Source organism: Callospermophilus lateralis, unplaced genomic scaffold (assembly GCF_048772815.1).
Source record: "Callospermophilus lateralis isolate mCalLat2 unplaced genomic scaffold, mCalLat2.hap1 Scaffold_281, whole genome shotgun sequence".
NCBI classification, from domain to species: Eukaryota; Metazoa; Chordata; class Mammalia; order Rodentia; family Sciuridae; genus Callospermophilus; species Callospermophilus lateralis.
In genome coordinates, this window is record NW_027513510.1 from 207,733 (window position 1) to 218,856 (window position 11,124).

The window sequence follows — 11,124 nt, forward strand, 5'->3', positions numbered from 1 at the left end:
GGGATATTTAAGACTGGTGAGGGAACTTCTATACAGTGACATGTTCCAGCTGCTGCAACATTTATTCAGTACTCATGTATTTTGTTTCTCTCATAGAAGAACCCATCCCCAGATGACTTTACAACCTGTACTTCCCCAACCAGACTTCAAACCGAACTGACTTCGAAAAGGCAACTCATGTCTCTCAGACCGTACCCCCTCACGTCACCCTCTCTCAGCTCAGAAGAAGTCAAAAGGAGTGACGCCTCGCTTCTTACTACAATGGAGCCAAAAATAAATAGACTATCAATATAAGTAATTAATTAAGTCAGTAAAATCAGGGAGACCGGTTTTGGGTGAGTTCAAAAAATGGGGAGACTGTTACCTGAGGAATTAAATTTCCCTCAGTGCTCGTCCCCTACCCTATCAAAGATTTGAAAGGGACACATTAGAAAATGGGGGAATGATAGACCCAACCTGATATTTTATTTAAATTGGAGCCATCTTGACACAAAGCCATGAAAAGATAATTTTGGCTTAACTATAAATTACAGCAAATTCTGAACCTGCTTTGAATGCCTGCCCATGCCTTGAACTCACCCATGCATGGCTCTCTGACCAGATAACAGCCCTCTCTGAAACTTTATTTACACCTCATAAATATTGGCCTTCCCTGGCCAGACGACACTCTCTGAGGCTCTAATGGTTCTCATAAATTCTGATGTTGGGGCCAGCAAAAAAAAATGTAAACTATCATTAGTGTGATGCTTGTCAGAGTTCTGTTATCTGTAACCACCCTTTTCTGTAACATTCTGCGCTATAAAGCCATTCTGTAGGAAAGGTGGGGTTGCTCTCTTGTTCCGGCAGTTTTGGGAGGGAGACACAGCCCGGGTGGTGGAAATAATAAGTTTGCTTTAATTTGATTTTAATTGGAGTCAGTGGTCTTTTCTTGCGTCCTGGTCTAAAAGGTAAACACTCCACCAACATGGAGCTCTGCCTGCCTAAAGACTACTTGAGAAACTGCCTCTGAGGATGGGCACTTGACATATATGTTGTTGTCAGGAGCTTTAGCTTCCATTCTAAGGAGACCATTAAAGCTGAGTCTGCATCTATGTGACCTGGAGGACATTGTTTCTTATTTTCCAAATAACATGAGGCAGCAGTGCTGACTTCTCTCTTTGTAGGTAAACTGTGGCCACTGAAAGCTAAGTGTCTCCGCATGTGGACTGTGAAGCCATTTGGTCATCCTCCACTTTTCATGGTGTTTCTTGCTGCTGCACTGGGAGTTTGGTATTTGCTTCACGAAATACAAGGAGTTCAACTGGGACACAGTGCTGGAGGGAGTCCTGTCACGTGTGGTGGGTCAGGGTCTGCAGGAGAATGCACCAACCAGGCTTCTATTCCACATAGCTTGTCCCCTTAACCATAGCAACCTGATTCTGAACATTGCCCTGAAACATCTCCATATAACAAGATGCCTTTTATGGAGAGGATTCAGACATATACGTGATTCCTGTCTGCACCATGTCAGCCACAAGCCATTTGGAAGTCAATGACAGATCCACATGGCTTGACAAGAGATGCTTTATCACACACCTGCACATCACAGCTCTGGGCCCACTACTCAGCAGCCTCCAACATACTGGTGTCTGTGTTATACACCGTTTTCATGAAACCCAGTCAATCAAGGCACTGTCTGGTACCCTCATGATCAGCAACAGGACATCCAAAGATTCTCCAGGGCCACCTGGTCATGGGAATTTCAAAAATTTCATGGTATTTATCTAGCCATTTTTCAAGGATGAATTTGGGGAAACTGTGGGTTTAAATTCATTCAGGAACCATTAAATTTTGAAGAAGCACATTTCAAGGAAAGCTCTGGTGAACTCTCAGAGGCAAGGCTTCCCAAAGAGTGGCCCAAAGGACACATGAAGCCAGGCCCATTGAGGTCTCCAATGTAAGGTCCATGTATGTTTTGACTCTCAACTATGGCGGCCAATCTTTCAGAATAAAGTCATGTGATATCCAGGCTGAGTTTGACAGTACTCTTTGGAAAGCCACCCTTTTCTATATCTCAGTTTTCAAGGGTGAATCTCATGCATGGCCACCTAAAATCTCAACACAATTCATGGCAATACTTCTCTGAGGTCAGTTCCATTACTCAGTCTCTATGGGAAATCACACCATAGTTCAAGCTCAGGTGGACCCAGGCGTCTTTACCAACCACCACACAGCTGACCACAATTAAAACCAAAACACTCACACATGGCCCTCATCTTCTTCCACATATACACTCATCATAACCTCTGGCTGGAGGTTTCCATGAGGGGCGCAGCCCAAGACACTGTCCAAAATAAGCACACTTGTGCCTCATTTGCCTAAAGTCAGCTTGGCCTGGACACCCTTCCTGTGAACAAAGAGTGATCAATTAGTCCTGCTCTATAACTGCTCCGCTTCTCCAATTTGAGGCCTACTGACTGTCTGGTATAGATTCTTCATGAGAATTTGTGTCATGAGAAAACTCAAGCACCTATCCGCTAGCCTCTAGAGGGCTTTGAAGAACTCATTTGACCCAAAGAATTCCTATTTTCACTTGATGGAGGTCAGGAAGGTTACAAAAGATAGCGAGACACTTCATCCACAAAGACTGCTCTTTTGGCCATTTTGGTTATGAATGCACACTTGGAAACTTTCTTTAGATGCATCAGATGCTGACAATCTAAGCCACTGCCTCACAAAGGGCCAAGAGGCTGATTCAGCCACATCCCATTCCAAAGCAATTAAGCAAAGAGCCACAGGTGATGCCCATTCATTTCCGTTTGTAAACTGTTTTCTTCAGGCTTCACAAAGGGGTGGCCTGAGGCAAAGGCCTTCCTGACATTCAGGACAACAGAACAATAGGTAAGCAAAAAGCCCAAAGCAGTGTTTCTCCACTGAGACTTTACTGGTCACACAGAATTCTGAGTTTTTGAGATGCTCCCATTCCCTTCAGCTATTAAGCACATGCCCATGTCAGAGAGCTTGGAGGTGGTGCATATCTTGGAAACAAAACCAGGAGGCTATTCTGGAGAGTGGCCCGTATTCAAGAAGAAGAGAGAAACTTAGGAAGGTAGTAGGTGTTGCCCATCCATAAGGCAAGCCACTCTCCATTCTTAAATTGGGCAGGATGAATGCTGGGAAGCTTTCTACCAGACAGGACACAACCATTGATGCATTCTCTTTTCAAATGTCTATAACCATGTATACAGTGGGATACACAGACATAGAAACACTCATGTTGTCAAACAAATTTCTAGAAACATTCCACTCCAAACAAACAAACCGACTTATTCTCAGAACATGAGACTAAACAACAAACTCATAGGGACACCCACAACAGCACCTCCTTCCCCCAAGTATGTCTGTGACTATCCTCAGTGTCCTCTGACTGGTGGGCCATACTATGTTCCCCGAAGTGGCCTGTTCTGTCTCAGATCTGGTCTTCTTTGCCAACTCTTTGAAGTTGTCAGGAGCCATGGTTGAGCCACTACCTGCTTTCTCAGAAAAGGCTTCTATTCAGACCTCTCCTGGCATTTGGCCATCATCACTTAAGTAGGTACCAAGAAAGACTGACTCTGTCCTTGATAAATCCAAACAATTGAGACCACTGGGACTGGGACTGGGACTTCTCTGGGTGCCTGGCAGTCAATCACCAAGGAAGTGTGGTAGGTGACTTCCTTCAGGAAATGAATGAGGTCACTGCCTTGGCAACCACTTTGTACTAACAGTTGCTTCCAAGGGTCCCATGAGATGGAGTCTGCCCCTACTTCCTGTGACACTTACACAAGTTAGAATGGTATATCAACCACAGGCACCCAGGAACAGCTCTCCACACAGGCCTGGGCCTGGTTTGGTCCATTTAATCTACATTAAGAAGAGAGAGGCTGATTCAGTCACATTCCTTCATCCTGACCAGGTTGTTTGACATGGAAGTTGACTTTTGCTCTCTCACATGCTTCATAGGTGCCTACATCTTCTTCAGGGATGATTTCTGCATGGAACTTTGAGGTTCTCAGCAGGTGGAAGATCGCCTACATTCCTGTATTGTAAGATCAACAATTTCCCTGTTCTTTTGTAAAGTTAGATTGAGGGAAGAGTGTATGGTTAAGGTTAATAACAGGTTCGATTTCGATTAGGAATCATTTTGCAGAATAAATAATGGTATTGGAAACCTGTGATATTTACATGAATATGCGGTGAAATATAAGTATGAAAACAGAATTCTAGGTAAGATTTGAAGTCCATAAGGGCGTTGGGTGGCATGGACCCCATCCTTTGAAGCAGGAATGATCAAATAGCCCTGCTGCTAATACTGCTCTTCTTCTCCAATTTGAGGCCTACTGACTGTCAGGTATATATTCTTACTGTGATTTGGAGTCATGAGAAAACCCAAGCACCTATGGGCTAGCCTCTTCAGGTCTTTGAAGAACTCATTTGACTCAAAGGATTGCTATTCTCACTTGAAGGTAGTCAGGAACTGAAAAGGTCATCGAACGTTGGAGGAAAAGACCAACAAGAAACTGTCTCATGCCAAAAGAAATGGTTTATTGGGGGTCCAGCATCTGGGGCTCAGAGCTCACTCCAGAGGAGGAAAGAAAAAAGATTCCCGAGAACAACTTGAGCAGAGTTTATATACATTCTTTAGAGAGGGCAGGGACTTTACATACATCATAGCCTCCTTTAGGAAATCATCATACGCCGCAGGAAAATCAAATAGCAACTCTAAAACAAGATTAGCACATCCATTGGCGGGAACAGGTCGGGCAGGGGGTGATTTTTTAGCCCTGAGAAGGGGTATACATTTAAACTGGTTGGTTGAAGCCCTGAGATGTATTCGTGCTGAGCTGCAGGGTTTCTGGGAAGGGGTTGTTTAGCTACTAGGTGGTCAGGGAAGATTTCAACACACATCTAATGGGCAGTTCTGGGAATTGTCTTAACTGCCACAGGAATTTCAGGTTCTGAGTGCAGCTTGGAAACTTTACAAAACCTGGTTCTTTACGTTTCAATTTAAATTTCTTTTATTCTTTCATTTTCCACTCCTTTTTCTGACTACTTTTAATCTTAAAAGTAACGAATCATAATTATTGCGGGTTCTCAGATTCTATTTCTGCCAGTGGATAGTATTTTTATCTGATTACCATGAGTTTTTTCCTGCCCAATCTGAACCTGGAGAAAGGAAACTATGCAGTTTAGCAAACAAGGTCCCACATTTAGTAACACCATAAGGATGATCAGGGGTCCAGCTAAGTCTGATAAAAGTTTAGTTAACCAAGAGGACTGGGTAAACCATGACTCAAAACACCCTTGTTGAATCTCCCGTTCTCTCTGGTGCTTTTCAAGGCATTTTCTCAATTTACTCATGGATTCTTTAAAACTCCACTATGGTCAGCATAAAAACAGCATTCTTCTCTCAGTGAAGCACAGATGCCCTCCTCCCTCATGAAGAGGAGGTCTAATCCTTGCCTTTTCTGTAAAACAACCTCAGAGAGAGAGGTTAAGGATTCCTGCAAAACTGTGATGGAGGTCTCTAACGTTTTCAAGTCTTGATCTATTGCTGTTTCTAATCGGGCCATTTGTTGTGACCCACGGATCATAGCAGCTGTTCCCGTACCCACTCCTGCAGTAACTCCTATCCCCAGTAGGATGGCTAGAGTAAGAGACACTGGCTCCCGGTGAAATCAGGTTGTTAGTCCCCCTAGTAGACCTTCAAATTATTCTGCATCATCATAGAGCACCCTGGGGAGTATCTGCACCATTACACAATAATTTACAGAGCTATCTAATACCTGGGCTGAAATGCAAGGAGTTCTGATTGTGTGGAGTTCAGTACCATAATGGTTCCTTTAATTAGTTCCCAAGGGGAGGAGTCAGCTGTATTCTGGACTGGGAAAGTAGGCAAAGACCGAAACCAGGAAGTATGAGATGGTAGAGGGGTTCTGGTAGATCTAGGCATGGGAGGTTTAGGAGGTTTAATTCCTGGCTTGAGGGGATTGGGCCCTATTGCTGTGGGCTTTTCTTCCTTTTTAAGCTGGATGGTGAACCAGAGAGCAAAGTCATAACCAGGGCCATAAATATAAAATCGCATTCCCCTAGTATTTCCCATAGGCCATGTTGTTCTGAGGTATCCCCTTCCTTTGGAAGTGAAAGTTATTTGAGGGGGTAACATAGACTATTCTTTCCACAGCGAGTTTTTGACACGGCTTGGCTAGTGGCACATTTCTTGGGATCAATCCAGGTGTCATTTGGTCCTACCTGAATCATACTGTCTGGAGAGTTTGGGTTCCACCATGCACTCCCGTTTGTTCACATCCCCAAGATCTACAATAAAAGTCAATGGGTCCTCCACAGGTTTGGGCCTGTTTGCAACTTCGGAAATCAGCTGGGCACACATAAAAATCAAGACTGGCTAGTTTACACCTCAGTTGGGGAGATGACATCCATAATTCATGGGGTAAGGTGGTCTATGTTGCCCTGGTTTGGGTTTGAGTGGGATATGTGTGGGGTCCTCTATGTCAGGGAGATCCCAGTCAGAGAGGCCTATAACAAGCTGACAAATGTCTCAGTGGAGAGATGGCCACCTAGTCCATAAGGCGGCTGTAAGTGAAATAGACCACACTACTTGCCCAGTAGGATTTATAACTTGCCATTGTTGCTGAACAGGCTGATGGGGATTAGGAATGCTGGTGGCCAGGGGAAGAATCCATAGCCCTATCCACACGACAGACACGCAACTTGAGAGGGTTACCAGTCAGTTTCAGTTTCCAGCCGGAATCTGTACAGGGCACAGGCTTGAGATGTGAGGCATGTATCCAGGAAGTGATCCCATCCAATTTCACCACTGTAGGTGTTATAAGAAACACCTGGTATGGTCCTTTCCAGCGGGGTTCCAGGGATGACACCTGATGCCGTCTCACATAGACTAAGTCTCCCACTTGATAACAATGTGGGGTTTCTTTGTCTCCAGGCTGATAAGCAGTGGCCAACTATTTCCACAGGTATCACTGGGTGCTGGGTTTGTTCAAGGGCTTTAAGTCTGTCAAGCAAGGGTGTGTGAAAGGAATCATTAAGTCTCGAGTTGGGGTTAGGTCCCTTACTGGAGGAGGGGCACCATAGAGAATTTTATAATTGGTGAGGTTACACAAAGAAGCATAGAGGTTATTTCTTGCAGGAAACAGTGCATAAGATAGGAGCATAGTCCAATATTTTATGCCGGTCTCCAGGCTTAATTTCGTTAAGGTCTCTTTGATGGTTCTATTCATCCTTTCTATCTGTCCTGAGCTCTGGAATCTATAAGCACAATGTAACTCCCAATTAATCCCCAGGGTCCTGGCGAATCCCTGACTTACTTGGGCTACAAATGCCGGTCCATTGTCGGACCCTATTACCTTAGGCAAGCCGGACCTTGGAAAAAAGTCTTCTAGGATCTTTTTGACCACCATCTGAGCCGTTTTTTTCTTCATGGGGAAGGCTTCGACCCATCCTGAAAAAGTACCTACAAAGACTAGGAGATATTTAAGTCCATAACTTGCTGGCTTAATTTGAGTAAAGTCCACTTCCCAGAATTGTCCTGGTCTGGTTCCTCGTAAGTGCTTCCTGCAGGAAGCTTGGATGGGTAAGTATTAACTAATTGACAGACTTGACAAGCTCTAGTCACCTGCTCAGCTATTTCTTTCCTCTTTGAGTCAGTCAATAATAAGTCCTTTCTTCGGTCCTTTAAGAGTGCCTACAACTTCTTTGAGTCTAAGTGGGTGAGCTAGTGTAAGTCTTTGACATAAAGGTGGGCTTTTTGAAATTGTAAACTTGGCTCTGTAGGGTCCCAGAGTTCTGTATCTGTCTCCTCAGATGATAAGTTGCCTGAAGGTTCCGGAGCTGCCAAGTCTCCTGATTTTTGTTCCCCCCCATGTGGAAAAAGTTAACAGAGTCACTTCGTTTAGGGCTGGCAATTAAGCTTCCTCATCTGCCCTTCTGTTTCCAACCACCACTGGGTCGTTTCCCTTCTGGGGCCCTGGACAGTGCCCTATAGCTAGTTCTTTAGGGCCCTGCACTGCTGAGAGAAGGTGGAGGATCTCATCTTCATTCTTTATTTCTTTCCTGGAAGAGGTTACTATTCTCTTTGCTGGTAAATAGCCCTGTGCACATGAGCAGTGGCAAATGCATAGCGGCTGTCAGTGTATATGGTTGCCCTTTTGCTTGTTGCTAGTTCCAATGCTTTCGTAGGAGCAATCAGTTCTGCTTTTTGGACTGATGTCCCTTCTGGGAGACCAGAGGACCAGATGACATTAGTTTTGCTAAGTACTGCTCGTGCAGCCCGCCGCTTACCGTCTTGGAGAAAGCTGCTGCCGTCCGTAAACCATACGACTTCAGGGCGAGGCAGTGGCTGATCCTTCAAGTCTTGTCGTATACTGGTTTTCTCTGCCAGTATGTTTTGACACTCATGAGCGACGGGTCCTGATGATACTTCTGGCAGCAGTGTAGCCGGGTTGAGTGGAGCAGGGGGTCCCAGCATTATACTGTCTTTGTCAAGCAAGAGGCTCTAGTAGTGCTTAATTCTGGAGTTTGATATCCACCTCTCTGGAGGCTGGCAGATGATGCTCTCCAGGGCATGGGGGAGTATAATGGTGAGCTTCTGTCCCAACGTTCATTCATGAGCATCTTTTATTAGAAGGGCTGCCACTGCTATAGCTCTTAAGCAAAGGGACCACACGCTAGCCACTGGGTCCAGTTTTTTTTATAAGAATGCTACTAGCCATTTCCAAGGTCCCAATGTCTGAGTGAGCATTCCCCGTGCTATTCCTTTCTTTTCTTCTATGTAGAGATTGAAGGGTTTATCTACATCTGGTAGTGCTAAGGCTGAAGCAGAGAGCAGCACCTTTTTTTTGACATTATCAATAGCTTGTTTGTACTCAGGGGTACATTGGAAGTGGGCATCCCCTTTTATCAGAGTGTATAAAGGTGCAGCCAGAGATGCGAACACAGGAATCCATAACCTGCAAAAGCTGGCAGTCCCAAAAAACTCTCTGAGTTGTCTCTTATTAGAAGGGGGAGGTATCTGCACAACGGTTTGTTTTCTGGGCTCAGTGAGCCATCGTTTGCCACCCCTAAGAGAATAACCCAGGAAGATTACTTCTTGCTGACAAAAGTGGGCCTTTTGGCAGAAGCCCTATATCCAAGCCGAGAAAGCTCGAATAATAGTGCTTGGGTCCCAGACTCAGAGTTCTCCTTGGTGTCGGCTGCCAGTAGCAGATCATCCACATATTCAAGTGGGGTGACTTCAGGGTGGGCAGTTCTGAAGTCGTTGAAGTCCCTGTGGAGGGCTTCATCAAAGAGAGTGAGGGAGATTTTGAACTCCTGTGGGAATCTAGTCCTGGTTAATTGGCCAGATGTTCCAGTTTTTGGGTTTATCCACTTGAAAGCAAACAGCAACTGACTGTCCTTATGTAGGGGCAAGCAGAAGTAAGCATCTTTTAAGTCCAGCACAGTGTACCATTCCCGCTCCGGATTCAGAGTGCTAAGCAAATTATATGGGTTGGGTACTGTGGGGTGAATGTCCTGCACTCTGTTGTTGATCTCTCTTAGGTCTTGAACAGGATGGTAGTCCCCAGTTCCTAGCTTTCTAGCTGGTAGCAGCGGGGTATTCCAGGCTGATTGACAGAGCCTTAAGACCCCAAGAGTCAGGTATTTCTGAATATGGGGCCTTATCCCATCCTTAGCTTCTTTGCTTAGGGGATATTGTTTAACACTGATTGGAGAGGCAGAGGCTTTTAATTATACTGCTATTGGAGGTTGTTTAAGGGCTAGACCTAACCCAGCAGTTTCTGCCCAGACATTAGGATAATCTTTTATCCATTTCTGTGCGAGTTTGCTTTGTTGATCAGTCCTAGGGGACACGAAGAGTGATGTTCACCTTCTACAGACATAGTCAAAGCCGTGACTATGGGAGCTTTTACTGAAGGCTTTAGAAACTCCACTTGGGGACCATCAGGGATAAAGGTTATTCTAGACCAGAGTTTGGTAAGCAGATCCCTGCTCATCAATGGGGCTGGACATTCTGGGATTACTAGAAAAGAGTGTGGACTTTTCCATTTACTAGGTTCATAATCCTCTTTTTTGTCCAAGCCTGATATCTACTGCCATTAGCCCCTTGAACTAGGGACCATTTATTTATTTATAGGGGGCCCAGTGGGGTCTTAAGGGCTGAGTATACTGCTCCTGTTTCCATTTCAAAGTTCACTGGAATCCCCTCCACTTCAAATGTTACCCTGAGATCGGGGAGGGGATCCAAGCCCCGACTTTCTTAGTCCTCTTCTAGAGTCAGCATGGCGGGCTCGTGTGGCTGCTCCTTTTTGGGCCACTCTTTGGCTCAGTGTCCTTTTTCTTTTCAGTAGGCACATTGATCTGATGCCAGGGGCAGCCTTTGGCGTGGGCCCAGGTATCCCTTTCTGTCTCCCTGCATTTAACCTTCTGGAGTATTTTTTGCTGTGAACAAAACCTTAGCCAATGCTTTAGTCTGCCTTTTGCTCCTTTCATCCTTCTTTTGTTCCCTTTCCTTCTCTCTCCTCTGTTCCTTCTCCTCCTCAATTTCTCTCTTATAATATACTGTCTCAGGTTCTCTGACTAAATCTCTTAACATCATATCTTGTAATCCACCTAGACATTGTAACTTTCTCTTAATATCTAGGGCAGCCTGCTCGATAAAGGCCATTGCAACAGATGCCTTTTGGTCCTCTGCCTGAGGATCAAAAGAAGTATATTTCCTTTATGCTTCCATAATTCTCTCCTGAGACATACAGGGAGACTCATTAGGCCCTTGGATAATCTCTCTTACATTGGCCAAATTAGTCGGCCCTCTGGCGGTCGCTTGGTGACCCGCTATACCCGCTATTAGAGCCCGGCGATAAGTGGACAGATGCTACCTACCTTCAAAGTTGTTGGGTTCCCGGTTGGGACGGTTCATTGGCCCGTAGGGACGGAGAGGGAGCATCACAGGGGATTCTGAGTTTTCTATTATCCATCACCGCCGGGTTCCTTTAGGTGGCCCAGCTTCCTCCAGGGGAGGAGGGGCTGCTGCTGCTGCAGGGAAGTCCCTTGGAGGGCTTGAGTCTGGCC